At 36.1% G+C, this 26127-nt stretch overlaps 1 protein-coding gene and 1 long non-coding RNA gene across 4 annotated transcripts in view; one reads left to right on the forward strand and one right to left on the reverse strand.

The window, feature by feature from the left end:
- The window catches only part of LOC139082562 (uncharacterized), a 30249-nt gene extending 23759 nt beyond the window's left edge, over positions 1–6490 (forward strand). For both annotated transcript variants that reach the window (XR_011538689.1, XR_011538688.1), the window contains one exon: positions 6126–6490. This is a non-coding gene — a long non-coding RNA (uncharacterized lncRNA). The remainder of the gene's footprint in view (positions 1–6125) is intronic.
- The window catches only part of ALB (albumin), a 65685-nt gene extending 56272 nt beyond the window's left edge, over positions 1–9413 (reverse strand). The window contains exon 1 of one of the 2 annotated variants that reach the window (XM_070614679.1): positions 9238–9413. The gene's annotated coding sequence lies outside the window, so the exon portion shown is untranslated. Of the gene's footprint in view, positions 1–9233 lie in introns of both variants that reach the window. The other variant, XM_070614680.1, reaches the window with a different exon arrangement.
- Between the last annotated feature and the right edge of the window lie 16714 nt (positions 9414–26127).

A 26127-nucleotide genomic window follows, 5' to 3' on the forward strand; every position in this document is an offset into this window, starting at 1 on the left:
TCTAATACATTTCAAGTGGTACATAAATTACAAGGCAAGGAATTTACAAGTAACGCAATTCATATAAAAGAAAAACAAAATAACACTGTAAAAAACTTTTTTCTTTGACTTTTAGGAATTAAACATTTCTCAAGGTGACCATAACCCAAACACTTACGTTATAAATATATCTTATTTCCCTAATTCTTAGGAACCTTAGAAATAACTTAAAAGTGAAGATATAACACATCTAAAGAGAGTGCTTTGCATTGCCTTTGTGGACCATTAAGCAACACAAGTTATTTTGTCAGCCAGCCAATATTTCAACCACCTCTGGCTTTCTTGGTATTTATCCAAATATTTGTTTTCTCACAAAATGTTCACTCCATAGCCATGGTAGCTTTTAAACATTAAGTTCGTCTACCTTTGGACTTTGGGGCGTTAAGGTATTTCTACAATGTTTTGTATGAGAGGGAAAATATTCCATAGTGGTTGGTGTGTGTAATTATAATTAAAAGCTAGCATTTACTGAGCACTTATCATGTGCCAAGTGCTGACTTTTGCAGGTATTATTTCACTTAACCCTCACAGTAAGTAAGGAAATTGAGGTTTGGAGAAGTTAGGTAACTCACCCAAGGCCGTAGACCTAATTAGAAAGTAAGCAAGCAAGGCTTCAAATCCAGATCCGACTTAAGCACCCGGCTCTTAGCACTCACAATGCCATTAGTGCATTAGTGCATTAGTGCAGGGGCAGTTCCTTAAATCTTGCAGCAAATGCGGTGTTTCAAGAACGCAATGAATGCTAGGACAGACTTTTCCAATTCTTCTACATATATTCATTATTTTACCTACGCCTAGAGTTATAACAAAAGGAGGAGGAGGAGGAAGATGAGGAGAATAGAAAGAGAGAAAAGGGGGAGCAAAAATAAATTTCATACCTTTCCCCCCTGGAAAATAAAAGTTAAATTCCAAAAATATATCATTTGGATCATATTAGTTGGTTCTTAAGCAATCATCTTTCAGCTCCAAACCCATTCATTTTTTTCTATATTTTGTAAAGCTGAGACTGGGACTCTAAAAATGCATTTCTCCTTTGTTAGCTAATTCCTGTTAAAATCTGCCAAATGGGTCTTCAGAAGGAAATTAGAAGGCAGGAGGAGGACTAACGTATATGAGAAAGAAACTATGTGGATAAGAGCAGAAGTCGATGGAATAGGGAAGATGCAGCAGAGAAATTCATTAAACACAAAACATGGTTCTTTAAAAATATGACTAAAATTTTCAAACCTTGGGCACAATCGATTTAAAAAAAAAGAGAGAGAGAGAGAGATAGCACAAAAAATCTGAATTGAAAAAAGAGCACATAACCAAAGTTACAACAGAGATTTTAATAAAGGGGGAGGTGGGGGTTTCTGTCTCCAGGCATGAGAGACCAGGTGATTGAGCTCTTACAAATGAACAAAAACTCTAACCACCAATGCAAAATGGACTAGAAACAAAGGGCAACTGTGAGTTTATCAGAATACGTGATAGGAAACTTCAAACATACGCAAAATAGAAAAATTATTATAATAAATCTTGGAGGAAGCTGGGACGCAGACATCTGAAGAGCGGGCACACTACAGCTGCTCATATTTCTGAGGCGGCACAATGAGGCTAGTTCTGGGAATATATTAAAAAGGTGGAAACCGGAACCAATTGCTGTTGCCAGGGTAAAAGGCCATTGTTAGAGTGAAGCTGACAACAGCCAGCTAATAGGAAGGAGCACACAAAAGTTAGAAAATATCAAAAATATATCATTCATAGTGATAATGAAAGCGTGTGACATTTGTATATAGCAGTGCACAGTCTTCTGAAGGCAATGTGGCAATGTGTATCCAGAACCATAAAAATGGTCATACCATTTGACATGGTAATCCATACTTTGCAGCTTATTTAAAGATCGGATTCAGAGATGTGCCCAAAAATTTATGTTCATGGTGGTTCACGACAGTATTAAAATTTAATTACACACACAAACATGTCCTATGCAGATAGGGTTCTCCTTTTCACCCTTGTCCTTTGAGCAGTTGCATAAGTAAATGATACCTACATAGAAAGTCTTTAGTCTAGCTCCTAATTAAACAATTCCAAAGACACTAAAACCTTCCCCCCAAAATCAGTCAAATAAAGTTAGATCACCATGGTCATTCCAAATGCAGGATAATAAAAAATATTTCCAGAGATTGGTCTAGCAATTTGTGAAATACAAATAGCCAATACTCATTTTAAGCAACCTAATAAAGCATAATTAATAATTAAGAAGATGAACAAATTCAGCAAAGTTGTAGGATACAAAATCAATAAATAATCTGTTGCATTTCTATACACTAATAACAAACTATCAGAAAGAGAAATTAAGAAAACAACCCCATCTACAATTCCATCAAAAAGAATAAAATATGTAGGAATAAATTTAAAAGAGATGAAAGACCTGTACACTGAAAATTATAAGACATTGGTGAAACATATTAAAGCAGATACAAATAAATGGAAAGATATTCTGTGCTCATGGGTTGGAAGAATAAATGTTGTTCAAATGTCCATACTACCCAAAGCAATCTACAGATTCAATGCAATCTGTATCAAAATTCTAATGGCATTTTTCACAGAAATAGAACAAACAATCCAAAAATTTGTATGGAACCACAAAAGACCCCATATAACCAAAGCAATCTTGAGAAAAAAGAACAAAGCTAGAGGCATCGTGCTCCTTAATTTCAAACTATACTACAAACCTACAGTAATCAAACAGTACGGTATTGGTACAAAAACAGACACACAAATCAATGGAACAGAATCGAGAGCCCGGAAATGAACCCACACATATATGGTCAATTAATTTACAATAAAGGAGCCAAGAGTATACAATGGGGAAAGGACAGTCTCTTCAAAAAACGGTGTTAGGAAAACTGGACAGACACATGCAAACGAATGAAATTGGACCACTATCTTACACCATACACAAAAATTAAATCAAAATGGATCAAAGATTTGAATGTAAGACCTGAAACCAAAAATGTCCCAGAAGAAAACATATGCAATAAGCTCCTTGATATCGATCTTGGTGATAATCTTTTGGATTTGTTGCCAAAAGCAAAGGCAACAAAAGCAAAAATAAACAAATGAGATGACATCAAACTAAAAGCCTTCTGCACAGTAAAGAAAACCATTAACAAGATAAAAAGGCAACCTATCAAATGGAGAAAAATATTTGCAGATAATATATCTGAGAAGGGATTAATATCCACAATATATAAAGAACTCATGCAACTCAATAGCAAAATCCCCAAACATTAAAAAGTGGGCAGGGGATCTGAGGAGACATTTTTCCAAAGAAGACATACAGATGGTCAACAGGTACATGGTAAGGTGCTCAACATCACTAATCATCAGGGAAGTGCAAATCAAACCACAGTGAGATATCACTTCACACATGATAGAATTCCTATTGTCAACAAGACAAGAAATAAGTGCTGGCGCAGGTGTGAAGAAAAGGGAAGCCTTGTGTACTGTTGGTGGGAGTGTAAATTGGTGCACCCACTATAGAAAACAGTGTGCAGATTCCACAAAAAATTAAACATAGAAATACCATATGATCCAGCAATTCCACTTCTGAGCATTTATCCAAAGAAAACAAAAATGCTAGTTTGAAAAAATATATGCACTACCATGATCTTTGCAGCATTATTTATAACAGCCAAGATATGGAAACAACCTAAGTGTCCATTGATGGATGAATAGATAGAGAAGATATTGTAATAGATACAACAGAATACTACTAGCCATAAAAAAGAGTGAAATTTTGCCATTTCTGACAAGCCGGATGGACCTTGAGGGCATTATGCTAAGTGAAATAAGTCAGAGAAAGACAAATACCATATGATTTCACTTATATTTGGAATCTAAAAAACAAAACAAACAAAATGACAACAACAAAAAACCAAGCTCATAGATACAGAGAACAGATTGGTGGTTGCCAAAGGTGAGTGGGAAGGGGTAACAGCTGAGGGGAGTCAAAAGGTACAAACTCCCAGTTATAAAACAGATAAGTAATGTACAGCATGGTGACTATAGTTAATAATAGTCTATGGCATATTTGAAAGTTGCTAAGAGAGTAAATTTTAAAAGGTCTCATCACAAGAAAAAAATGTAACTATGTATGCTGATGGATGGTAACTAGACTTGTGGTGGTCACTTCACAATATATACATGTATCGCATCATTATGTTATTACACCTTAAACTAATACAATGTTATACGTCAATTATATCTCGATTTTTAAAAACCCAACTTTAAAAAAAAGAATAAATAAATATTTGTTTAATGAAAAAAATTAAGAGGGTAAAATTGGAAAAGAAGCAAGGAAAAGAAAATTCACAGCCACATAACATGGATCTTTGAAGGGTTAAATAAGAGTTAAACAAACATGGGGAAAAAAAGAGACTAAACTACACTTGGCTAAGTAGTCTGCCCAAATCTCCTCCGCCAGGAAGGCTTCCCAGACAACCTGTAACTGGGGTAACCACCCTGTCTGTGAGCTCCCGGCACCCCTGTGCTTTGCCCTCATTCATCGTGCTTACAGTACTCCATAAGGTGATGGTTTGTTTATTTCTCCTATTCCCCACCTGATGGTGTGATCCTTGAGATTGCACACTTTCTTTATTTCTGTGCCCCCGGAAACTGCCCAAAGACGGATTCAATAAATGTTGATTAAATGAATTGGAGATGGAAAAAGTAGGGAGAAAGGATATATTTTCATAAAAAGGCGACTGACTTGTAGACATGACAAAAAATTGTAGGGATAAATTCACATTCCTTTTAATAAAAAAAAAACAAACAATTGCTATGTCTCCCAGGTTATGGACAAGTTAAGGCCTGTGCTGAGTTTCTTCCACTCACTTCTCCAGATGCATGTTACACCCTTCTCCACCTGATCTGTATCAAGAGGCTGACCTGCATGAACTGTATCAACTGAATCCCTTGCCTCTCCATCCCTGGGGCTTCTGTCAATGGGACCCCCTGGGTGGCAGGTGGGGGTTGGTTGGAGAATGAGGTGAAGACATTAATTTCCCAGGCCCCCTGCCTGCTGGTCACCAGGGATTGGCTGCATCTCTGTGTGGAAAGTTTCAGCTCTGCTCAGGCAGTCCTCTCCCTGAAGCTCCCCTCTTTGGGTTCTGGAATCTCTCCTTCCCCTGGCTTCTTGAGGCCTGAGAGGAGTATTGCCTCCCCATTTTGCTAGCCCCAGGATGGTTTGCTTTTCTAAACTCTTCCCATATCTTTGCAAGCAGTCGTTTTCTCAAGTCGCCTACTTTGAGCTGCCTTCTGATTCTTGCCAGGACCCTGACTATTCAAAGGCTACACACAATTCTGCAAAAGATCTTGAAAAAGGGACAAATTCTGTGGTTGACATTAGAGTCCTCTAGTGGTTTTTCTGTTTGTTTTTTCAACCCAGAGATATAATAATGAATATCAAGGGGATCTTTTGAGACAGTGTTAATCAGCAGAAGAGTGCTAAAAGATTTACTGAGGGCAAGGGTTAATGCGCTGGGGAATTCTACTATAAATTATAGTTAGGAAAGAGCAGAAAGCAACCTATCAGCTATAATCCAGGAAAAGCATTATTATTACCAGCTTTCCCCATAGCAATGATGCAATTTCATCTTGAAATTCTAAAGAACAGTAAAATATTAAGAATCACTACAGAATAAGTTTCTCCATTATGCTATCCATATTTATATCCTATACTCCCAGTGCTTAGGACAGCACTTTGTACGTAGGAACTGAGAAGTGTTTAGTGAATGAGTTAATTAGGAAGAACACTGAAAACAAAGCAGAAAATGTCATCCTACATTTGCATAAAGGGGAAGATTCCACGCTGGAAATATTAAGTAGCATTCTGGTCATTACCTACCAATAAAAACATGGCAGACCTGAAGATGCACCCAGAAAATAATAAATATTCATGATAAATAAATAAAAACGATTGGCATATAAATAGACTAAAATGATTAGACTCGTATAATAACATTAGATACCATTTGTTACCGTTCTGTTAAGTAGTTTACATATACTAGCTTCAATCCTCATATTCCTGTCCAGTGCAGGTGATCAAGGAAGGCTTCTAGGAGGAGGTGAAATCTACGTTGACTCAGAAAGAAGGAGCAGAAACCCTCCACGAAGATGAAAGGATGAAGAAAGGTCTAGGTACAATGCTACCATACACAAAATCACAGATGCAAGAGAGAAAGATGCATTTCTGGAACTTCAGATGGAACTTCAGCAATGAAGAAAGAGTGAAGATTGGGGACTAGGTAGATCTTATCCTAAAGACCACAGGGAGCCATTATTTCTATGTAGAAATGTCATTATCTAATATTTGTTGTAGGCATGTGTAGGTAGCAGCAGTATAGAGACGATTGTTGCAAAGATTAAACTAAAGAATAAAGGTAACTAATAAGTGGACTCTGCAGCACTGTTCGGACACTAGTTCTTATTTTTCTCGGCTTGTTGCTGTACTGCTGCTTGTCCCCCCTCCACACACACACACATTGTACCAGTCCGCTTTCTCAAGTCCACCTATGGCTGTGTGACTGGCTGACTGTTCACTCTGTCAGGCAGACTCCCAGTGGCGTTCAGATCAACCACATCTTTTGAAGTTTTGTATCCTTTGTCCAATGCACTGCTCTGCAGCTCTCACTGGGACAAGAGTGCCACCTCGTGTTACATCGCTGACTGTTCACAATCCTCAACAGGCTTTCTTTTCACTTGAACTACATGCAGATGAGGCCATGGAAGCTTCCTCCCAGGAGTAATTTGGAAAAGAAAATTGTTAACAAATGTTTTCCCAAATAGGACAGAAAGGGAGCCCCAGACCTTTTCAATACAGTAGCAGTGCTAACGCCTGGGTTTAATAGACGGGTTACTACGTGCTGAAAAATGCTTAGCCTATGGCCTCTGAATTCTTGCTATTACTGTTTTTAACAGATTTATAGAGTTTTAAATAACTTATGTTTAAAAATATGACTGAAAGTATGATCTAGGAGCTGAAACAGGTTGAGTAGAAACCTACCCCGCTCTCTCTCATAAAGGCCCATACTCAATAATAAGTTCTAAGAAGAGATTCCAAGAGGTTGTTTGAAAGTACATTCCTTGATGTCTGCAAAAGAGGCTGCAAGCCTTTGCAGGCAGACCAACTATTTAAACTATTTTAAAAGAATTATTGGAGAAAGAAGTTTCCTTCCTGGAGAAGGCCCATACATGGATTCTTTCTGCCTCCTCCTCCCCACACTTCTCCACAGGCAGTTTTGCTTTACTTTTCTCCTCTTCTGCCTTCATTTTTTCTCCTATTTGTTGAAAAAAGGTTTATTTCTATTTTCATAATCAAAGTATGAGCCAGTATACTGTCACTGTACACACATAAGGAACATGGAATGCAAATTGACATTCTGTCCAAGAAAATAAACCCTACCTTTATTCAGCACTTTCCATATATTAACTCATTTAATCCTCACAAAGTCCACTAATATAAACATTATTGTTCCCATTTTAAGATGGGAAACTGAAGCTCAGAGAGGATTACACAAGTTCACACATCTAGGAAGCGGTGCAGTCATTTCAAATTCACCTGTGCCCATAACCATTATGATTTATTGCCTCTAACCATAAAACTCCAAATCATAACAATATACTAGTGCTAACCACCTCTCAAGCACAACCCAAAGATAAACAAATTGTGTGTAAATGTGAAAATTGATATAAATTTGGAAATAAGGTCATCATTCAAAACCTACTGCAAAGCTAAAGTAATCAAGACAATGTAGTACTGGCATAAGAATAGACATATAAATTAATTTAATAGAAGTGAGAGTCCAGACATAAACCCATACAACTATGGTCAACAGATTTTAGGCAAGTGTGCCAAGACCACTTGGTGGGGAAAGAATAGTCTTATCGTCAAATGGTACTGGGACAAGCAAATAGCCACACGCAAAATAATGAGACTGGACCCTTACTGGGCTGGGGAAGATGAGAAGATGGAGGGGTGATGGCTAGAGGCTTTTTTCAGGGTAATGAAAATGTTCTAAAATTGATTGTGGTAATGGGTGCATAACTCTGTGAATATACTAAAAGCCCATGAATTGTACATTTTAAATGGGTGTTGTATAGCATATGAATTATATCTCAATAAAAACATTAAAAAAAATGTTACTTGTATGTGATGGCCATTCAGGAGTATTTTGCCTTGAACAAAGCAGCAGAGAATCACGTGCTGATTCTGAGAGAATGTCCTAAGTCAGATGTGAATGTGAAAAACTGCAAATCTCTAAGCCTCACGTAGCTGCCCTTCAGAAATGTACTAAAGCCATTATTGGTTTCAAAAAATAGGAGAGTTAAAGAGGAAACAAAGGAAAGTTACATAAAGTAGTGAAACTGCCGCAAAGGCTACCTTGATGATATTGAAGATACAAGTTCATGTGGATAAGTCATTGCCATTGACATTTAGAGCTTACTTTCAGATTCCCTTCACTATGCGAGCAAAGGGAAAAACGAACTAATATTCTTGTGTCACAAATGAAGTATTAGTAAGCTTAGAGACTTTTCAGCTTCTTTAATCAACTTTAAAATGACAGCAACAAATAGAGTCAAGAAATCACGGTACTTCAGGAGAAGTCCTGCTTTTGAATTAACGTTTGGAAATCACGAATGGCTAAGGAATATTGCCATTTAGGGTAGACATGTAATACCTTAATAACGAAGAATTGCTTTTGAAAAATATTCACTTTTACTTGGAGTCATTCAGGGATTCAAGGCATAAATTTCAAGGAATATTCTGAGTAGATATATAGGTCAATTTCTTTCATATATATGTACGCATATATAATCTATATAATCTATATATACACATAATCTTATGAAGGGAACAGAAGGGATCATGAAGGGAAGGAAAAGAAGGGCTGGGGGAGATGAGGAAATTGAGGAGTGATGGCTAGAGGATGCATATATATATATATTAAGATACATATATGCATATCTATTAAATGAGTTTTCTATTAAATTTTAATTGGACACTATTGCCTTTTAAATTTTAAGTATGAACTGATATTCAATTATTGATGAATTTATATACTAATCATCTTTTTCTAGATTATGCTACAATAACAAAAATCCCAGTCTCTCAGGGGCTTATAACAAGAAAGATGTTGTTATTTTACTTGCCAGCTGGGGGTTAGCTGCATGTTCCACATTCTCTTCCCTGCATGATCCAGGTGAAAAAGCAGCCTCTGTGGAACTTTGTCATTGTGGCAGAGGGCAAAGAGAGAGAGCAGAACCTAGGATGGCTCTTAGAGCTTCTCATCAGAAGTGGCACACATATCTTCTGTTTACATTCCATTGGCCAATGCATGTTGCCTGGTGATGCCTGATGTCACTGAGCTGGAAAGCACAATGTTCCTACAAGGAAGGGCACTGCTGGCCATGTGGCTAAGTCGGACATCATAGGATAGGGAATTATCAACCTCTCACAGGAAGAAGCAGCAAATATGTAAGAACAATAATCCACCACCACCACGAATCATAGACTCTGAAGGAAACCTGAAAGATCATCTCTTTCATCTCATTCAATCTCATCTGTGAATGAGATGTCAGAGGCCTAGAAAGAGAAAATAATTTACTTAGAGTTATATAACTAAGGCTCAAATCTCTGATAAAGAGGTCCCCCCTTCCAGAAGAATTTGCCTTTTTGATTACATGACCAATCTATAAATGAAGAAAGAACAATTGGGTAGGCCAACTTGACTATGAAACTGAAGAAAAGCAGATGTCAGCAGTAACTATTTTCAACCAGAAAATTCAAATTTATGCTACTACCAATGAATATAATGTATATCCAACAGAGTAAGTAAATAGAAGAAAAATTATTTCTATTTATTTTTGGAAACACTACAAATCCGGTCTTAATTTGTTGTTTTAATGATAGATTTAAGAAAATTATGGAGAAAGAATAATGAAGATTAAACTTAAAAGTGTATCACGTCATACCACTTTGTGAGTTGCACAAAAAATTGGAGAAATATCCTTTCAGTATTTGAAAATCATTATCTGATTCAGTAAAAAAGTCACACACAATTGACAAACAAGTGAAGTTCCAACATCAGTCTTCGGTTTTTTTCCATCTTATTTGTTAAGGTAAATGAGCATATCCACCAATGTCACATTAGAACTACACATGGTCATCGGTTGCAGCCGTAGGACAGCTACACATATAACAGTTTGGTAAAAATCAATGAAAGAATTCTGTGAAAATCAATTGGTTATATAAAATTTACAGTAAAGAGTATTATATATTTTATTATTATTTGTAAATTGTGTGCTATGCATCCTTTATGCTAATACACTTTATAATAAACTTATGTACATATATATGCATACTATTCTTTTCAGAGAGCTCATTGTTAAATATTTCCCAGGAAGCACTAGGAATACAGAAAGCTTCTGATATTCATCAAGGGCTTTTATGTTCATACATTTAAGTACCTACAAAGTGTAAGGATCTGTTTCTAATTCTATGTCAAATACAAAGCTGTAGTCTCCTCAAGGAGTTAAAAATCCAGCAGAGGAAACAATTGGCATCAATATAACTATAATGCAAAGTAGTATGAGTAGCCAATAGGAAAGATAGTAAGAAGCAATGCTCTAGTGCACTTTTGTCAGAAACTTCAAATCTAGAATCAGGACAGATGTTTACATACATTTCTAGACACTAGAAAAGTTGTACTACAAACTAAGAATTAGTGCTTATCACAGTGCTTTGTGCATAGTAAATGATCAACATATGTCTCTTGAATTGTACTAAAGGTAAATGTGCCAGAAAAAATAAAATAAAATAAATACCTATAGAGGGAGAGAGATGGGGTTTAAGAAGAGCCCACTGAGGCTTTAGGCAGAAAAGCAGCAAGGGGCATGTAAGGCAGATGATATTCCAACAGGCACACCTGGGGTAAGACAGACGGGGCAGCCAACTAGTCTGGAGGGACACATGTATGTGACATCCTCAGAAGTTCTGGGAACTGGGCTCCAGTTTGAACAGCCTCCTCAAAGAAATAGGGTTGAGGAGAGAGAAAGAGAGAGAAATCAACTTATCTAGCACCCCCATTTCAAGTTACCCTGGAAGATAAACTTCAGGATTCTTCTCAGGGCTCTCAGTTTAATTTATGAGATTTCAGGGGGTCTTCCTGACTCTCCGCTTAGTATAGTCTCACCTCTTGCAGATACTTTTAAAACTCACAAATGGAGAATAGGATTTAAATGCAGATGGAAGGTTGAAATTCAAATTAGCTTCAGATTAAACGTAAGCAGACAGCAAATATGTGTCAATGATGGATTCTGAGATTTTTTCTGGTTTTGATAGAATGAATAGATAAAGAGGAGAAAGCTCAAAGAATCTGAAGAAGAGAAAAGATTGCAAAAAGAGAAATCTAGGAATAAGACAAAACTCTAAGTCTTCACTTCTTTGACCACAGAAAAACATTGTGGACTAAGATATGTTGTGACATAACTGCAATGATAGTTTAGATTTCATAAAGGTCTTTTGTTTTTTACCATTTTTAAGCAGAGAAGGCAGCCTGGGAATTTAACTTAGGTGTCAAAATAAGTATTTGATTTCACTTCCTTGATTTCCACATCAGAATGATGCAACTATTGTTTTATTTTACAATGTGGCACATAGAAATAAGATGCCATAATACCTAGAGTCTACTGCATTTGAAAGATTAACTTACGTAAACAACAGAATTTCTTAACTCATTAAAATCAATAATAGGGGCCAGCCCCATGGCCTAGTGGTTGAGTTTGACACACTCTGTTTCGGCAGCCCACGTTCATGGGTTCAGATCTCAGGCACAGACCTACATCACTCGTCAGCCATGCTGTGGTAGTGACCCATATATAAAGTGGAGGAAGACTGGCACAGATGTTAGCTCAGGGATAATCTTCCTCAAGCAAAAAAAAAAAAAAAAGAGGAAGATTGGCAACAGATGTTAGCTTGGGGTTAATCTTTCTCGGCAAAAATAAATAAATAAATAATAAAAATGGCTTTGACAGTTTAAAAAACAAAAAAGCACAGTACCATATATTAAAACATGTAGGAGGCACCCAAAGTGTATCTAGAGAAAAATTTAAAGATTTAACTGCATTTATCAGGAGTGTGGGAGGGGAAGAGTGGGAATTAAATTTATCAAGTAAGTATTTAAATTAGAGAAAGAGAAGAGAAAACCCAAAAAAGTAGCTCCAGGAAGGAAATAATAAAGTTATATCTAGAATCTGAAGAAATGTCAAAGAAACAATAAAAAGGAATAGAAAATCTGAAAGTTTATTATTTGAAAAGGATAATAAAATAAAGTTTTTAGCAATCAAAGGAAAAAAGATAAAAGAAATCACAAAAACAATATTAGAAATGAATAAAGAGGAAATTCTTAAAAATTATAAAGTAATAGTTCAAGTTTTTGCCAATACTTTTTATATATCTTATATTTCAATAGATGGTACATTCACGTGATTCTAAATTCAAATACTCCAAGTGCATGTGGTAAAAATTCTCTCTCCCATCACATCCTCCAACTACCCAGCATCTCTCCCAAAGGCATCCTAACATTCATCATTTACTTGTGAATGCTTCCAAAGACATTTTATTCATTTACAAATTAATACAAATATGACGTCTCTTACCCCTATTCTCACACATAAAATAAATTTAACTGGTAGATTTAAAAGATTCTCTCTGACAAAATTTACAGGTATATTTCACAAAACCTTCCAGAAACAGATCATTCCTGTCTTATACAAGTTGTTTCAGATCATAGAAAACGAGGGAGTGTTATGCACGAACACCAATGTGGATTGGCTCATTCAATACCTATTCCACCTCCTTAAAACAGACAGAAACCATGTAAAACACTGCATTTCCCAGAATCCCTCTTGCTCAGATTCCAGGTATGATTTAGGCTCTGCTGTGCAACTGAACTCATCAAGCTTTCATTTGGAAGTGAATCATATTGGGAGGGAGGCAGGGGGCAGGACACCCAGTATGCTGCAGTGGATTGTGACAAACTCAGTGTGGTTCCTCAGCTGACAGCAGCGCCCTGACTGCAGGTGGCTTCCTGATTAGCAGAGGTGACGTGATTCTGGGGCTGGAAATAGAGAAGCTTCGGCATCCTGACTGACAGGTAACTTCCTGATTCAGTGGCTTTCTAATCATGGCAGAGATGGCAGCTTCTTAATTTTTCAAATTCTTGATTGCAGCACTGGCAGTATTACCTTGATGACCCAGTTCTGCAGTATGGATTTGGGTGTAGTTCCTGGAAATTCAGATAAAAGTCTCTTTTTCAGCTCCAGCAATGTATCTCTAAGTATGACATTTAACATCCTATATAATACATCCCTTTTCAGGCAGTGGGGAACTTCTTGTCTTAAACTGAACCCTGACTCATATACTACCCAATTTATCTTAAAACCAAAACTGAACAAGGACAATATAAGAATGGAAAAATTATATGTGAATGTCATTGATAAATATAGATGCAAAATCCTAAATAAAAAGTTAACAAATCACATCCAGCACTGAAGAGATAGAAATAGAGATGCCCAAGAAGGGTTTATTCTAGGAACTCCAAAATGGTTCAACCTGAGAAAACCAATTGATATGATTCATCACACTGATAGATTAAAAGAATAACTTACTATTATTTCAACTCATTAAAAATGCATTAGACAAAGTCAATATACTTTCATGATTATAAAAAAAATAGCAAACCAAGAATAGAAGACAATGTGTTTAACTAAAGGTCATTTTTAAAAAATCTTCCACAAACATCATACTTAATGACAAAAAACTAGAAATATTATCTTTTGAATCATAATACACAGATGCCAACTAACGCCCCTGCTTTTCAACAATATACTGGAGCTCTCAGACAATAAAATCAGAAAAGAAATAAGAATTATAAAAGTTATAGAGAAAGAAGGATTTTATCCCTATTCTTTGCCTTCAGTGTGTAGCAACAAGCCTATCACTCTTCATAAATAGAATCTATCACCCTGCCAACACCAGAACCTCCTTTTTTGGTTTGTCCAGTGGCATGAATTGCCCAAATGGCCTATTGGCTGTGTCCACTTTCAATTCAATTAAACTTTATTCTTGTTCCCTGGTGGAACAATTTATTTTAGTAAAATAAACCAGTAAAAACTAGTGTTCTGAAGACAGGATGCAAAAAACTTATAAGTAGGGCATTAGGTGTAATTTTGTCCACTACTTATAGGCATTGCTCCCCAACTCCATGCATTCTGCCTAGGAGAAAAACTTCACCACATACTGGTTGCTTGTTCCAAGCATATAATGCATCATACAAGACAGCATGCTGACCTCTCAAGATATTGCATTCCCCTGCCTAGCACTATAAGTTAGTCTTCAGTAGTACATTCTGACAACCTATTGGGCAGGAGGTAAAGGATAAACAGTAAACCATAAAATCAGTTCCTTGGCGACAGTGCTGTGTGGGATACAGCGACTATAAATAAGACAGTCATAAACTCCATACAATAGTGGTGCTAACAAAAGCATGGCAGGCAGAGAAACTCCATCTATATCCTTTTTAGCTACCTACTCTCCACCTACTCTACTCCAGTTTATGGCACTGTGGCAGAAAGACTCTAGGGGTGGCCCTCATGGTCCCCACCTCCTGGTATTCATGCCCTTTTATAATCCCCTCTCCTTGAGTGTGGGAAGGACCTGTTACTTGATTCTAACCAAGACTGTAGTTATGGGATGTCACTTCTCTAATTACATTACATTATACGTCAAAAAGTGATGGATATCATTCTCGTGCTAACATTATGTTATAAAAGACTCCCTCTTAACTCACTGGAGCTAAAGATTCTTCTTGCAGGTAGCATTGGTATATAATGTGCAGGGCCCAGTGCAAAAGCAAAATGTGAGACCCCCTTGTTCAAAAATCATTAAGAATTTAAAAACCATACATAGCCTCAACTCCTGCAGAATGGCCATTTTATTCATGAGACTATTGAAAAAGCAATCATGTGGGCATAGAAAGAGGTTGACTGACAGTTAAAGGAATCATCATTTTGTCCATCTGATTATTAAGAGACTCTTCTATGGTAAAGGCCTTTCAATGAGCATTCATTTGGGACAATGTTCTCATATTTGGAGTCCATTAAAAGAGGTCTATCCATGTGTTTTATTTCTCAAACCCCTTGTCTCTAACATTCCATTCTTCTTCCTTCCAGTTCCATTAGCTAATGACCATGAGTGAGTGTAGATTCATGACTCAGTCCATACCTTCCATGAAAACTGGAAAATTACCTGAAGTTCTCAAAATTCCACCCATTAGGATGAATTCCTTCTTACGATCCTTAAGGGCCAGCCCCGAGTGTGGTTGTAAGGAAGTAGCAGTTCACTTCCACTCGGTACCAACAAGTCATATAGACAAATCTGTTAACCAGAGTCAAATATTTAGGTAATAAGGAGTTCCTCATGAGGGCTTAAGTGAGGTTAGGGGAGAAATGACAGTGTGGCAGAAGTAACATACTCAGAATGGGAGTCATCTGCATGTGCAAATTATTTGTGCCTCTAGATAGTCTCAGGCCCAGTTCCATATATACTACTTCCCATTTGATGATGGAATACTGCTGGACATGACCAACTTTTTGGTTATTTTTATTTGATAGCATGTTGTTCATCACAGGCAACTCTAATCAAGTAGTTATTTGGTCTCATAGTCCAGAATTTACTGTGTACCATTACGGTAATCATGCCAATTTGTCTCTATTGATTAAGTGTTTCTAATTAGCTTCTGCCAACCTAGAATCTTCTCATCCTCACTGAAATGAAGGAAGTCCATAAGATGCTGGCATTCTCTTCACCAATGTATTTCTCAGGGACTTGGTGAAGGGATTGTCTTCTGGACCAAATTGAGGAATACAGTTAGGAGTGACAAGAGCAGAATGCATACAACAAATTAATCTAACATTTCTACCTCTCAAATCTTTTAATTCTTTTCCCTTTTTTCTTGATGGTATGTTAATTTTTTTTTAGTATGAGCTATTGTCTAGATTTAAGACAACCAAAAAAGAAAACAGTTAAAACCACTCCAAGATGTTTAAGCTAGTACATTAGAAATCAAATTTCTGATAAAGGTACTCATTTAAGTAAATTCAGTTAAATCTTAAATTATAATCTTCCTTTTTATTGGTCTAGGATGCTCAGATTCCATTATCATATGTATTGGTCAGATTTATTTTAGCTAATTTTCAGTCTATGCCCTAAGTTAAAAATATGAAAATGTCATTCCTTTTTCTTTTTTTCAACTGTTCAGGATATTTAGAAACAACACTCTCAGCCTACTCTTGGTTTTTATCTATACCAGTCAGCATTTTCAGTTGGAAACAAAAAATAACCAAGTTCAACTGACTTAAGCAAAATAGGAAATCATTAAAAGGATTAGAGACAGTGCTTTGCACCAAAAACAATGCCAAAAATCACACTATGGAAGTGGTCTAAAGAGAACCCTACTATGGCTTCCACCAATCATCAGTTGTTGCAGCCTACATTGTAAACAGAGTTGGCTCTGCATACTAAATGCCACCAATAGCATGGGTGCAACTATTGCTACAAGATTTAATCTTCTTGCAATGATGTACACGTCTGTCTAGAGTTCCTCTCATTTGATGTTTTGGCTCCTAATTCCAAGTACAGAGCCAAGATCCCATATCCACATGCTAGGTGCACGGGAAACTGAGAAAGCAAGTATTTGACATTTTCACTGTTTGTAGTGGAAAGTACACTCTGCCTCCCACCACATCCATAAAATGGGAAATTCCCAAAGCACAGGCAGGCAAATTAGGTGATAAGCAGGCAAAGAGAATGACAAATGTCAACTATAATTGAAATTATATGTACTGTATGTACTCTATGATTCACAAATCTGCTACTAGAGCTTCTAAAGAAATTCTCCTGTACATACAAGACAGGAACAAGGATGTTTTTTGAAACATTGTATGTAATAGCAAAAATGTGAAAAGAACTCATATGCCATTGTAGAGGATTAGATGAATAAGTTGTGATATTTTAATATCACGTCATTTTTTTTATTCAGATATTGAGAGTACTGTCAGACACAATGCTAAGCACTCTGGACAGAGACTGGGGTGGGATGGGGAAAGGGTTACAAATTTGAATTTAAAGAAGACTGCCTTTGAGAGGGTCCCATTGGAGTGGAAGAACAGACTTATAAGTATATCACTAGGACATATGTAGTGTACCAAAGGCTCAAATGGACCATGTGTATGGTGCTGTGATGGTGCAGTTAGAGGGATCTAACTGCCTGCATTAGTGTGAGAGGTATCACAGAGAAAAAGATATATATGTAAATTAGACCTTAAATACATATAAGAATATATGATGTAAAGGAGGAGAGGTGCATTCTAGGCAGCACAAATTTTATTTGTAAAATCACTAAAGTTTGTTATAGCACAATGTTTTTCTGAAAGTGCTTTTAAGGTGTTTGCTATGCTTGATATTAAACAAACAAACAAGCATACAGTACTTGGTGGCAGTATTGTGGCATGAAGAAAAACCTCCAGGAAGAAATTTTAAGTTTCATAAGAACTCATCTTCAACTTCAAACTAAAGCAAAACTTAAAGTAAACAAATATAAAAAGCACATAACACTCAAATTTTTGTCCACTTAAATCTCTGCCACAGTTATATTACATCATTGAAAAACTTTCCTACAAATAAAGCAATTATAATTTGGCTAACCAAAGATAAATAATTCATTCACAGGAAACCAATCAGTCATAAAAGTGACATGAACAAAGTGGTCAACCTAGAAGAAATGGATAAGTTCTTAGAAACATACAAATTACCAAAACTGAATCATGAAGAAACAGATAATCTGAACAGACCAATTAATAGTAAGGAGATTGAATCAGTAATCAAAACCTCCTGACAAAAAAAGTTCAGGGAGAGACAGCTTCACTGGTGAATTCTACCAAACGTTTAAAGGAGGACTAATGTCAATTCTACCCAAACTCTTTCAAAAAATAGAAGAGGAAGGAGGACTTCCAAATTCATTTTATGAGGCCAGCATTACTTTGATACTAAAACTACTCACTACAAGAAAAGAAAACTACAGGCCAGTATCCCTGATGAACATAGAAGCAAAAATCTCCAACTAAATATTAGCGAATTGAATTCAACAGGACATTAAAAGGACCATACACCATGATCAAGTGGGTTTTTTTTCCTGGAATGCAAGGAAGTTTCAACATGTGCAAATCAATCAATGTGATACACCACATTAACAAAAATGAAGGATAAAACTCATATGATCATCTCTTTTGGAGCAGAAAAAGCATTCGACAAAATTCAAGATCCATTCATGATAAAAAAAAAAAAACTATCAACAAATTAAGTATAAAGGGAACATACCTTAACATAATAAAGGTCGTATGTGACAAGCCAACAACTAATGTCATACTCAACAGTGAAAAGCTGAAAGCTTTTCCTCTAAGCTCAGGAACAAGGCAAGAATGCCCACTCTCACCACTGTTATTCAACATAGTACTGGAAGTCCTGGTCAGAGCAATTAGGCACAAAAAGAAAAGTCATCCATTTTGAAAAGGAAGAAGTAAAACTGTTTCTATTTGCAGATAACATGATATTATATTTAGAAAACCCTAAAGACTTTACCAAAAAACTATTAAAACTAATTAACAAATTCAGTAGAGTTGCAGGATACATAATTAATATACAAAAATCAGATGCTTTTCTATACACTAACAACTAACTATCAGAACGAGAAATTAAGAAAACAATCCGATTTAAAATTGCATCAAAAAGAATAAAATACCTAGGAATAAATTTAAGCAAGGAGGTGAAAGATCTGTACATTGAAAACTATAAGACATTGATAAAAGAAATTGAAGACACAAACAAACGAAAAGATAGTCAGTGTTCATAGATTGAAAGAATTAATATTGTTAAAATGTCCATACTACTCAAAGAAACCTGCAGATTCAATGCAATCGCTATCAAAATTCCAATGGCATTTTTCACAGAAATAGAAAAAAACTATCCTAAAATTTGTGTGAAACCATAAAAGACTCCAAATAACAAAGCAATCTTGAGAAAGAAGAACAAAGCTGCAGCCATCACACTTCCTGATTTCAAACTATATTACAAAGCTATAGCAATCAAAACAGTACGGTATTGACATAAAAACAGACACATAGATTAATGGAACAGAATAGAGATCCCAGGGATAAAACCACATAGACCCAGAAATAGACTTACATTGACATATATGATCAATTAATTTAGGGCAAAGGAGCCAAGAATATACAATGGGGAAAGGACAGTCTCTTCAATAAATGGTGTTGAGAAAAGCCACATGCAAAAGAATGAAATTGTACCTCATCTTACACCATACACAAAAATTAACTCCAAATGGATTAAAGACTTGAAGATAAGACCTGAAACCATAAAACTCTTAGATAAAACACAGAGAGTAAGTTACTTGACTGTGGTCTTGGCAATTATTTTTTTGGATTGGACACTAAAGGTAAAGGCAAAAAGAGCAAAAATAAACAAGCAGGATTATATCAAACTAAAAAGTTTCTGTACGGCAAACGAAACCATCAACAAAATGAAAAAACGACTTACAGAATGGGAGAAAATACTTGCAAATCATATGTCTGATAAGGGGCTAATATCCACAGTATATAAAGAATTCATGCAACTCAATAGCAAAACCCCAAACAATCTAATCTAAAAATGGGCAGAGGAACTGAGTAGATATTTTTCCAAAGAAGAAATGGCCAACAGCTACATGAAAAGATGCTCAACATCACTAATTAGCAAGGAAATGTGAACCAAAACCACAATGAGATATCACCTCACAACTGTTAGAATGGCTATCATCAAAAAGCCAAGAGATAAGTGTTGGTGAGGATGTGGAGAAAAGAGAATCCTTGTGCACTGTTGATGAGAATGTAATCAGTGCAGCCACCATGGGAAACAGTATGGAAGTTCCTCAAGAAATTAAAAATAGAGCTACCATATGATCTAGCAATTCCACTTTTGAGTATATATCCAAAAGAAATAAAAACAGAATATCAAAGAGATATCTGGACTCCCGTGTTCATTGCAGCATTATTCACAATAGCCAAGATATGGAAACAACCTAAGTGTCCATCAACAAACGAATGAATAAAGAAAATGTGCTATGTATATACAATGGAATATTATTCAGTCATGAGAAAGAGGGAAATCCCGACATTTGTCATAATTTAGATGGACCTTGAGGGCATTATGCTAAGTGAAAGAAGCTAGGCAGAGAAAGAAAACTACCGCGTGGAATAAAAAAAACAATCAAACTCAAAGAAACAGAGTAGAAAAGTGGTTGCCCAGGGCTGAGGAGTGGGGCAAATGGAGAGAGTTTGGTAAAAGGGTATGTACTGTCAGCGATAAGATGAGTAAGGTCTGAGGATCTAATGTAAAACATGGTGACTATAGTTGATAACACTGTATTGTATGATTGAAATTTGCCAAGAGAGTAGAACTGAAATGTTCTCACCAAACAAACAAACAAACAAATAAATAAAATGTGAGGTGATGGATGCGTTAAATTCACTAGATGAGGGCATCCTTTTCCAATGTAGTCACACATCAAATCACCATGACGTACACTTTAAATATCTTACAATTTTATTTATCAATTATACTTCAATAAAGCCAAATTTTTAAAATAAAATAATAATAATAAATTGAGTTACTTTCCCACCTTAAGCAATAAAAACTTTTGAAAATGTTGCCATCTAGTGGCATCAAACTTTGAAAAAAAATAATAACTCTAGTAAATCATTCAATCATGTTTCCTAGGAAAAGTTTCCTTAGCAGTTTTCAAATAAACAAATGTTACACTTGTGCCTCTGTTTTAAGAGAAGGCACTCTGGATTTAGGCTATTGGGTTTTAAAATTTGGCTTCATCGTTCACTAGTTGAATGACCACAGGTAAGTTGCTTAATCTTTCTGTAAAATGCACATAATAATAGCACCTACCTCCCAGAGTTATTAAGAAGAAGTGATGAGAAACTTCATATAAAGTTGTTTAGCACAGTATTTGGCTCATAGTATATATCCAAGAAGTAATGACTCTTATATTACTTGATGAGGAAAGAGTTACAATCTTTGGGCTGTCAGTGGGATTGCAGTTTGAGTGATATAGTACTTAAAGTTATGGCACTTTATATTGCCAATTCTGGTTAGAGTATGGATATTCAGCTATGTGCTGCATAACCACCTTTCAGTCAATGACAGACCTCATATACGATGGTAGTCCCATAAGTACATAGTACCATATAGTCTAGGTGTTTAGTAGGCTAAATACCATCTAGGTTTGAGTAAGTACTGTTGGGGAGGAAGAAATTTTTCTCTACCCTTCTAGGTTCTTCTGGCTGGTCCCAGAATTAAATTGCTTCAGACAGATTAACAGGAGAAAAACAAACAAAAATTTAATAACATGCATACATGGGAGAAACACAAGAAAAATCAAGTAACTCATCAAAATGGCCAAACCCTTCAGCTTAAATTCCATCCTCAGCTAAAGACAAAAGAAGATGTTGGGGGTGGGGAGAGCCAGGGACTTCAAAGGGAAGGAAGGTAATTCACAGATAGATGAAAATGAGCAAACATTTGCAAAAAGTGTTTCACCACACAGAAACATAAGAACACAGAGGAGAGCCCAACAACAGACTTTTCTAGATTCCTCCCTATCTACCACCTAATTCATGTTTTGCTCAGGTGATAGCTCGCTTCCTGAGACAGGTTTTTTAATCTGAATTCTTTTAGGCAGTTAAGGGGGAGGTAACAAGAAAAATTTTTGAGCCTTGTTCCTTAAAAATAATCAGTCTAAAATAATCCTCATGTTAAAGAAATACATTTTGGGGTAGCAAATTTTGTTCCCCTTCAGTACATTCTATGATGTTCACACAATGACAACAATGCATTTCTCAGAATTTATCCCCATCATTAAGTGATGCAGGACTGTAATACTAATGAATATAACACAGCGAAAGTGCTGGGAGTCACTTCTGAAATTAGGTTACAAAGAGATTATAGCTTCCATATTGCATATTCTTTCTTCTCTCTTGCTAACTCACTGTGATGGAATCCAGCTGCCCTCTGGAGGCCCACTTGGCAACAAACAGAGGGAGACTACTGGCCAACAGCCAGTGAGGAACTGAAGGCTTCAGTCCAACAGCCCATGAGGAACTAAATTCTGCCAGCAGTGAATAAGTGAGCTCAGAAGCAGATCGTCTCTCAGTTGAGGCTTCCGATGAGACTGTAGCCCCAGACAACACCTTCATTACAACACCTTCATTACAACAATTCTTTGAGGCAGAGGCATCCAGATAAGCCATTCCCTGGATTCCTGATCCACAGAAACTGTGAGATAACAATGTTTGGTATTTTAAGCCACTAAGTTGTGGGATAATTTGTTATACAGCAATAGATAATCAATACAGTTGCTCAGGGTCCCTAAATTACAACCTATGGGTCAAGTCTGGTCCAGGCCTGCCATTGTAGGGCCCTTGAGATAAGAATGGTCTTTACATTTAAGAGTTTTCTTTTTAATGAAAGAAAAAGAGGAATATGTAACAAAGACCCATGGCCCACAAAGCCTAAATATTAACTATCCAGCTTTTTACAGAAAAAATTGGCCAACCCCTGCAGTAAATAATATGACCAATAACTGAATCAAGATTCAAAATGATTACCTTAACTGACTAGAATAAAGAAGTAATGTAAATGAGATACAATTCAGCAGGCATTGATAAAAACTTCTGCCCTTAAGTTCAAAAATTCAATTTAGGAAATATTGGACAATGATCATGTAAAAAGGATTAGAGGATTTTAGTGGAGGCCCGGCTCACAAAAAGCTAAAATATAATCTGGATGCTTTAAAAAAAAGCTAATATAATCCAAGATTTCATTAACATAATACAAGCCCAGTTCATAGAGAAATATAACCTCAAGACTACATTAGTCAGACCACATGTAGAGTATTTTAACATGGATTATTTAAAAACTTTTAGAGACAACGGAAAAGGCTTTTGTATTTATTTCAATGCAAAAGCCTTTTAAGTTTATTTCCTTAACTAATTTCAAGACACATTTTTTAAAAATCAACATTATAGGTAGAACCCCTAGTATCCAAAGTTAGCATTTTAGCTGTATTAATTTCTCTTCACTTTTTTTTCCTTGATTCTTCTTTTGATGTCTATTTGTATTTTACAATTATTTATACGTTTCTTCCTGGGTTTTTTTTCCACGTATACCCAAAGAAGTAGAAGGGAAGGGAAAGACACCCAAGGACGTACCTGTGTTTGACTGTGGAGGTGGGAGGTGGTTGGTGTATTCAAGAGTATAGTGTGCTATGTATTTTCTATAACCTCCTGAAATTGGGTCTATCTCTGTCTACCTATGTTTGCACATGCTGTACACATCTATGCCTACAAATGTATCTCCGAGCTTTGAGGTAAAAGTCACTGCCGATCTAGAAATAAATAAAAAGCAGATAATTTTAAACTCTAAGTTCACATTTATGCCTGTCATGAATTAGAAGCATAGAGACTAACAAACATGTTTCAACTTACTTGAGTTCAACATATTTTGAAGACTTGACTGGAGATATGATGTACCCAAAGATGCAATTTGCTCCATTCATTTCTTACTTACGATAAAATCTACTCTCTCCTTACTTTTCTAGAAAGCTACCACAGTTTAACTGTATAGTCCATGACTCCTTGTTTACTACTATCCCTGAGAAATTGTTCTGAATGTGGTAAGCAGTGACTGACTCAGATGCAGTGGCTTCTTTAGCTTCCACACCAGCAGGAGGAGGACAATCAAGGAGGACTGGTGATAAAAATAGCCTTTGATGCTGAACCCTGAAAAGCAGAACTGTGGAGTCATAAGCAAATTTCCTCTTGGAAGAGTATTCTCCCTCAAAATGAGTAAACAGTGACTGCTATTTTCACACTCTGGGGGGTGGGGTGGGATGCAGACTTTCACTAACCTGACTCAGTGGTAAAAAGACAGAAGAGAGATTAAAACAAAAGAGGAAACACACAAAGGAAAGGAGAGAATTGGAGCGATAACACTTCTGTTTATATTAAATCACTTTTTGAATGAAATTACTTAAATACTTCAGGTTAAAATTTAAATCTCAAAGCTATATTTGGGCAATGCTCATGTTTTACTTTATTTTGGTGTACAAGTCCAATGCCCTCAACAATAATCTTCATTTAATATTTAAGTCATAGATCATGATACTCTATAAAAACCTTTAACTGCTAAAGGGGTAAATGGAAATCACTATTATGTTAGGCTTCTAAATTATGAGTTCCTCCCTAAAAAAATTATTTCTTATAAATTTTAATTTGTGAGAAACTAGGAGATGCAAAAAAAAATTCTTTTAAGTTATTTTAATAACTTAGGAAAAAGGAAGAGAAAACCAGGAATGAAGTAAAACATTAAATTACCAATAAAGAAGTAGACCTGCTTATTAAAAAGGAAATTTCAAGCATATATGGCCAGGCTTTCTATTTATACATTTATTATAATGTAATTTACCAGAAATTATTCAAAGTCTTTAATATGTTTAGAAGATGACTCTTAATGCTCAATATGCTTTCACTTGACTGAAAATTGAAAAGCCACATGTCGAGAAAATATTTGTTTTGGTATGCAATATATAGTTATGTAGCTATTGCACCTTCATTTTGAATTTGAGGTTTCTTTTTTTTTCCTGGAAGATTGGCCCTGGGCTGACATCTGTTGCCAATCTTTCTCTTTTCTTTTTTTTCTCCCCAAAGCCCCAGGACATAGTTGTACATCCTAGTTGTAGGTCCTTCTGGTTCCTCTATGTGGGATGCTGCCAGAGCATGGCTTGAGGAGTGGTGTATAGGTCCCAGCCCAGAACCCAAACCAATGAACCTGGGCCACCGAAGCGGAGCCTGTGAGCTTAACCGCTATGCCACCGGACCAGCCCCTGAATTTGAGTTTTCTCTGTTACCATGTATTGACCATAACAGATTCATAGGTCAGTTAGAAATGAAAATGCCTCTAAAATTGGTATGGCTTAATATTTGTAATTATCATTAAATATGCTATTATTTATAGTATTAAATATCATTATTATAGTAAAACTTTATACCCATATAATGCATTCCTTTATTTTTCTTCTGATTTTTATGAAGTAAACAAACAAAATGACAGTAAAAGAAAAGAAATATTGTTGACATGCTCCCTAACACAGTCACTGTTTCTTTCCCTTGTTCCCTTATTTTTGTGCCCATATTCACGTATATTTTAAATTATTGCTTTCTTGATAGACAAAATGTTCTGCTTTAACTTTTTCACTTAAAATTATATCAAAACTGTTTTTCTACTTGCTGCACAGGTTCATAACTACCATCTTAATGTGTAGATACACAAAGACTATGAAATGAGGTAGTGTATCACCTGTGGAAGGCCAGGTGACTAGTCATGTCCACAAGGTGCCACTTACCTGAGTAAATTCTTCAGTCTCCTCATTTACAGACTAGGACACCTAATTTGTTCCCTGTCCCCAAATTGATTGAACATGGGGATATCAATTCATTCTAACAAACCTCCAGGAGACTGACATATGATGAAACTAAAATAGCAATTTATCAATTTACAGTGAGAAGTAAAGAGGTAAAGATACGAGCCTACCTCCCTGTGTTTGCTTTAACCTGACTATCACATTCTCTCCCTCTAGGTAAGCTACATGAAATGTCTAATGATAGGGAGGTTGCCTGATTAGAATGGACTTCAAACAAATGAGTCCCTAATGTAATTTGAATGCCTGTACCCATAATAGCTTTAAGCACTTCTAAGCAAGATAATAAGGTCCTAATCAGTGTTGGGTGGGCAGACCTGTTTTGTCTTCAAGACCTCCTTTTTTTGTTGTTTCCATTGCTGAGCAACCCTATCCTCAATTGACA

This window comes from Equus przewalskii, chromosome 3 (assembly GCF_037783145.1).
Source record: "Equus przewalskii isolate Varuska chromosome 3, EquPr2, whole genome shotgun sequence".
Classification (NCBI taxonomy): Eukaryota; Metazoa; Chordata; class Mammalia; order Perissodactyla; family Equidae; genus Equus; species Equus przewalskii.